Source organism: Sinohyriopsis cumingii, chromosome 5 (assembly GCF_028554795.1).
Source record: "Sinohyriopsis cumingii isolate HCF-2022 chromosome 5, ASM2855479v2, whole genome shotgun sequence".
Classification (NCBI taxonomy): domain Eukaryota; kingdom Metazoa; phylum Mollusca; class Bivalvia; order Unionida; family Unionidae; genus Sinohyriopsis; species Sinohyriopsis cumingii.
This window is the reverse complement of record NC_142965.1, coordinates 10,717,449-10,724,159: the sequence shown is the minus strand read 5'-3', so window position 1 is coordinate 10,724,159 and position 6,711 is coordinate 10,717,449.

The following is a 6,711-nucleotide window of genomic DNA, read 5'->3' as shown; positions in this document are numbered from 1 at the left end:
GAATTAGTCACCTTATATTTCAATTTTTTAAGGGCGTATTTCTTAATTATATAATTTCGTGCCACCTTGTGTGGCTGGTCTTGATGGCTTTGGGTTTTTAGCCACCTTATAGATATATTGTTGGGTTGTTACTCTAATTTCTAATTAGTTTATGAGTCATTTGCTGCATTGTGCAGCGGGCCCTGGTGGCTGAGATTTAAGCCACCTTATAATTTTTATTTTTGTTGGCAAATGGTTAGACTGGAGACTACTCCACTTTATATTGTTCAAGCGCGGACGCAATAGAAAACATCCCTACACTGTTTAGAGTCGGAACGACAAAAGATGACCATAATGGTCACAAAACCATCGATCTACTTTCTCATCGTTTCTAGATGAGTGACGATCAAAATAAGTCACTAAATGTTCTAAAGAATATCCAAGACTGCGTTGACGAAGAAATTACACACAATATTGTCCACACACCATGGAATCTGTGCCTTGTAATTTCACATTATTGAATCGCGTTGTCTGAGCATTTCTTTAGTGGATTCCTGGGAGATGACAGTCGTCCGTGTTGATGACATAAGCTTGATGGTCTTGAGGTTTGCGATGAGGCAGTAAATCTTTACCACACACTAAAGGATTCCAACAAGCAGTGTACAATCTGTGGTTCAAAAGGTAATAAAGTTCCCATGTATCCATTTTTGTGTTGTTTTTTTTTTCTTCTTGTTGTTGTTTCTTCGCAGGTAATGATAAGTGATTAATTCAATCCTAACATTTTGCTTGAAAATGTCTCACAAGTAACCGTTTCTTCGCTTCGTCTCTGCAGTCTGAGCTAAGAGAGCTTCAGTGCGATGGTTCTCTAGAGTCATCAGTGGAGGAGAGGAATTATCACGCAAGTCTTTATACCACTGATGCAACACGGTTTCTTCTGAGATAAGATTCCAAGCTTCGTCCAGATATTCGTCCAATTTTTCTTCTTGACTCAGCATCTGACATTTCTCGTGTTGAATACGACTGGGATGATCGTTTTGACATCCATAACAATCTTTCTTGATCATTTCCGTAATTTTTTTCTGCCAGGTGTTTGGCAAAACAGGAGACTAAATGTTGTTCTTGTTCCGGCCACCTGGACTTCATCCCTATATCCTTTTCGTCTATGCCTTGGAGTTCTACTTCCACAGTATCCTCCTATACCATTTTCATAGATTCTTCACCAGTCAACAAGGGATTACAGTCTATCATTGCTTCTAATAGTCTAGAATCACTTCTCTCAAACTGTTGATTTCTATGGTATTATCAAATTAGACATACAGGATGATGTTCACTGTATCATCAGGGACTCGGTGCGCAAACTGAAGTGCCACACGAATCTGGCCGGATTTTTTAGGGTGGAAATGTCCCTCGCCGCTGCTTTTGGAGTGCAATCAAAACCCAACAAAGTATTGCCTCCTGCATAATCCTCGTATGTAATACCATGATTGGTGTTGGTCCCTAACTGTCCGGTGGCTTTGTAGAGGGATAAGTACGATTTCAAGTAATTCTTCTCGTTACCAAACTTAGGTTCGAAAGGTCTGGTACACAAGGTCTTGCCATCGTGACTGACTTCGTTTTTGGACACGCTAAAGTGCTGAATGTTGAAAGGAGTTTCATTGTAGGCTCCGTTGAAGTTTGAATCCTTGACGATGCCAAGGATTAAATGCTTGGGTAACTGTCCTTGGAACAGATGATCTTCAATCATGGATCGCTGTTCAGCGGGAATGGTGAAAGTTTTCACCTCCACGCGTCGTATAGGATATTTGGCGGCAGTTCTGCTCAAAGTGTGACTGACGTCGTTTCCCACTTTAGGTAACATGGAAGACACGTCGCACGTAGAGTCTGGCTTCTTCGATTTTGGTTTTGTAAGTGGTGTCAGCTGCAGTTATCAAATTCAGTCTCAGGCGAACATCCACTCCGTTCAGCAAATACTTTTCTTGCAACCACATGCCCAAATGCAAGAAATCCATTAGTTCGAAACTACGGCTTGGTTTGATTTTCTCTTGACGTCCAATAAATCCCTTTCTCACCATCTAGGTAGTTGAATTTATTTTGGCGTGTCAAGTTTCCATACCACGCAAGCATCCAGATGAGTGTTCTTGGCCTCTGTTTCGTACGTCAAGAGATTTTCCAGGTACGCTCGATAAGGGTAAATATCCATGCTGATGCTGACTAGTTTGTTATTCAAGTACAAATCCACTCCGCTAAACAAAGAATGCATGAAATTGTTGACGGAAGCTACTTTATCTTCATATTCTATGTTAGTGTTGGGCGGATCGATCACTTTCACTTTCAAATACGAGTAACTGCTATTCAGATCGATGTAATCGTCTGGCTGTCCTTTGATTTCAAACTCGATTGTAGCTGAATCCGTCAAAGAGGAGACGGGATGAAATTCGACACATTGGGATTCTTGCATCGTCACCATGGTGGTAGGCATGGCAAACAGATCCAGTTCCGACTTGGAACAGGCGCAATACTCTCTGTGCATCATTTTTGTTCTCCCTGTGATATTTTTAATAATCAAAAACGTCTAAGTCTCAGACTGTTCTTCTTTTCTTGGTCTTTCTAGCTTTTATGGGTTAGGAAGCTTTCTGAAGGGGGATTCTTGTTCGTCGGTTTTTCCTGCTTTGTCCTTGCTGTGGCGTAAGGGGAGCAGGAATGCCTGACTCGGCAGCGTCGAGGGTATTTATGAGTTTCTCGTCGAATCAAAATGTCTTTGCCCGTTTTAAGCAAGACGTTTTTGCCTGATCTCAAGAAAGCTTCTTTAGGGTTTTATTTGTCAATGTTGACATTTTGGAGAAATTCTTTGCCTTGCGTCAGTGCGGCATCTTTCAAGGCGTTCAATCCACGTGTCACCATCGGTTTAAACACCGAACGAATGGCCGATTTCAACATATCTCATAAACCATATCCTCGCTGTCGGGCGACGCTAGGTACACTGGATGCATGACTTTCGAGTCGTTAAAGAATCGTTTTCGAAAATGGAGTTTCACCGTGACTTTCCCTTTGGTGAATGAAATATTTTGTCCCAGATCTCCTTTTATAGCAATGTTGACAGTGTCAAAATACTGCTGACGGTTAAATAGTGAAAATTTACAAATGAGCGGTGAACATGATAGGTGTTTCCACCTTCATCGTCAGCGTTCGTGACAGAATCCACTTTGAAAGGAATGACACGCAGTTACGGCACGGAGGTGTGTCACACCACGTTGTACTCCACCACATAGGAATACACAAACATCAAATTCAGTCCTTGGTTCAGCTCTACCGGGGTACGAAATAACTTGGGGAAAAGAATCGTTGTCGGAAATGACTGGTAATTCGTTTTTCTTGACCATCGTCATCTTCATCTCAACATCCTCTCCCAAAATGTCAAACAATTCAGGACGAAAAACAAGCTCAACATTTTGCCCTCCGGAAATTTTATTAGTGTGCGACGAGCTACTTTATGGTACTTAATGGTGATACTTCTCCTGACAGACTGGAAAGCTGTAAGAAACACGGCATTAAACCTGGTAGCAATCGTGTTCACCAAATGTTGACCGCTAAAATAATAGCCTGGGGGATTTTTCAAGTTATAGCTCCGCTTTTGAGTTTGTGAATTATGTTTAATTCTCATATTTTACATGGGTATCCAAGTACCTTTGCACTTGCCCGTCATGAACTTCGACCATAAAACAATTTGATTTGGAAGGACATTTAGGACTTGTTTAGGGTGAATGATTTCCATCAAAGCCATTTCCCAATGGGCTTCATGATCTAACTGTATGGCCTTAGGTAATTTGGTCGTGTAACAACACAAAGTGTTGTGGAGAAACACCTCCATGGAACTGTCACTGGGTAACGTTAAGTAAAATTGGTTGTTGTTGTTCATAATTCCAGAGTTCTGCTGCTGTCCGAGGGGTCACTCGAAGTCAGAGGAGTGTCTAAAAGAGGATTGTTGTTGGAGTGGTGACTGTTGGGAGGGTGACAGGCGTTCGACACAAGACTCCGGATGTTTCCGTTCGAGGAGTATTTCAGGGAAGGATTGGGAAGAAGGTTACCGATGCAACTGCTCAGTAAAATGGTTCACAAATGTTTGTCTCCTTGTTGCAAACTCAAATTGGCAATGGCCGCACCGATAACACAATACACCACAAAGATTTGGCAGAAAAAGACGATTTGCGTTTTAGACACACGTTCTCCTCACCACACCCATAAGGGTTGTTTTTGTAGATCTTACAAAGAAGTACTCGGTGAAGGAGTGGTTACTGCAGTGGTAGCGAGAGCAGAGGCTGCGTGTAAGGGCATGATGGTCACATCTTTTTATAGGCGATGACTTGCGAAGCGTCGATCCAAGAATTAAAACTGGGAGGATATCCTTTCCAATGTACTTTGACTTTTTTGACACGTCGTTTACCCACTGTACGTGTTCTTCGTTCGAGAATGCTTTCGATATCGTACACTTTGTCTTCTTGTTTGGTTATGCGTTATAACTCGGGCAAGTAAAACGTTCGTTTTAACACTTCCCCGTTCATGTCTTCCAATTTATAGACGGCAGGATGACAACCAAACACTCGTCCAGTGACATGAAACAATTCGGTGGTCCAGTTGGTTAAGTAACCTTTGTCGCACCCAATCTCCTGATGCCAACACTCCACTCTTCGTGGTGACAGCCACTGTCGGGGACGAACCAAACAGACTTTTAGAAAGGATCACTTCGTTGTCGGGAGTCACTTCCTGGGGGGCACGTACAATGCTCCGATGGTAAGATTGGTTGTACGCTTGGACCAGGTGCGGTAAGACGTCGATGTACTTGAGAGTGTGTTGATGCGTACAATATTTCCACATGCGTTCTTTCAAGGTGCGTTGAAAACGTTCTACGATGCTGGCTTCGGTTTCAGGATTCACGGTGGTAAAAAAAAAAATGAATGTATCGTTTCTTTAATTCTTTTTGGAAAGCATGGTTCATAAATTCATTGTCTTTGTCGGTTTGCCATCGAAGAGGGTGACGACCACTTTGCGTAAACACCAGTTCGAGGGCTCGCACTGATTCACTGCTCGATTTGGAAGTGAATGGTACGATCCAGGCAAATTTAGAAAAGACGACGATGACACAAAATAAATATTTTTAGCCACAGTTGTAGGTGGCTAAATGAGAGACATCGGCTAAATCGGCTTGCCATTGCTGATCGATGCCCTTCACTCGGGTGCGACTTCTGGAAAATTTTCGTCAAATCGGTTTGTGTAAAGTGTACGTGGCTTGTTATTGTAACCATCGTTGGACTTGAGGTAAATGGGGACTTCTCAGACGGGTTTTTGGCAGCATGATACAATTTCTGAACTCCTCCGTAACCTGGAGGATGGAATGGATCGTAGTAAATGCTGGCTAACAGATTCTCCTTTTTTAATAAGTCACCCAATCTTCGCTGATGCTCCTTTGCATGGTGCAAAAATGTGGTTTGAAAACGGCTTTACGTGTTCGATGTTCCACGGGAGTAGAAGTCGAAGGCAGTGGTGGTGGTAACCGGATGGCGTTTGTCTTCTTTTCTGTTTTCACTTCTGTTTTCAATTCTCTTTCACTTCTGTCGAAGGAGGATTGGACATCATCTTTTTAACCGAATCTTTAAGTTCTTCTTGTTGTGGAGTGGGGGAAGGGGTCAACAAAGACGCCGCAATATTACTAGGAATGGCAGCTGCTGACGGTGTTTGAAAGCCTTCCCGTATCTCTTCTTTCTCAGGCATTCGTGGGGCTGCGTCTGTCTTGACAACTGCGGGTGGTGATGGTGATGGACTTTTCGTCAAGGAATTAAAATCTTTCAGAGTGGACAGAGCTGTTTCGTCTAAAGGTTTCTGGTGAAAGAGTTGAAGTCGTTGCAAGAGTTACCGTACTTTTGCGATTTTTCTGTTTCAGACAAATCGTTGCGATCCATCAACGATTGTAATTCGTGTAGTAGCTGGGGCGTCTCGGTCAAATGAGGATTGGGAGGCAAATGCAAGGTCCGTTGTTCTTGCCAACGATGGTATTCCATCCATCGTTTGTAAGGCACTAAAGACAGCTTTTGTCATTCCATTAGATTTCAATGGTCACGAGCGAGATTTTTGGACTCCAGAGGTACCTTTTATCTTATTGGTCCTTTTTTTTATTTTGCCCCCATGAGTCCTCCCAGCATAGTTCCCAATGGAGTATTTGGAACAATGCTGGGAGGACTCATGGGAGCACGGGTCCTAACAACAGAAGCAAAATTCCTCCACGTTGTACCAACATCTTCTTTTTTGACGAATGGGTATTTTCTTTTGAACCATTGGGTGAAGAAAGTGACGATGTTTGGCTAAGCATTTTTTCTGGTGTTTAGACAAAGGGATCGTAGCTTTCAAGACGTTTAAACAACATTCGCCGACGGTATCTATGACGTCTTTGGAGACTGTTTGATTTAATTTTTTTTCGCATGGGTGGAGAAGCTGTGGACAGGACGGACATGTTACCATGTTTGACGAAACAAGGAGAACGTCCAAACTTTTTCTTTCCTTTGGGGTTAGAATAGGGATGACTTCTGTGGGGTGACATCTTTGACTGTTCCGGAGCACAAAATCTTGATTCCCATTCTTTGCCTCAGGTCTTTTTTTTATACTGGAACGAGTTGCCACTGATTGTGTTTACGTCGTATCAACATGATGAGAGGCATCACGCGTCGTGGAGTGGTTCACAAC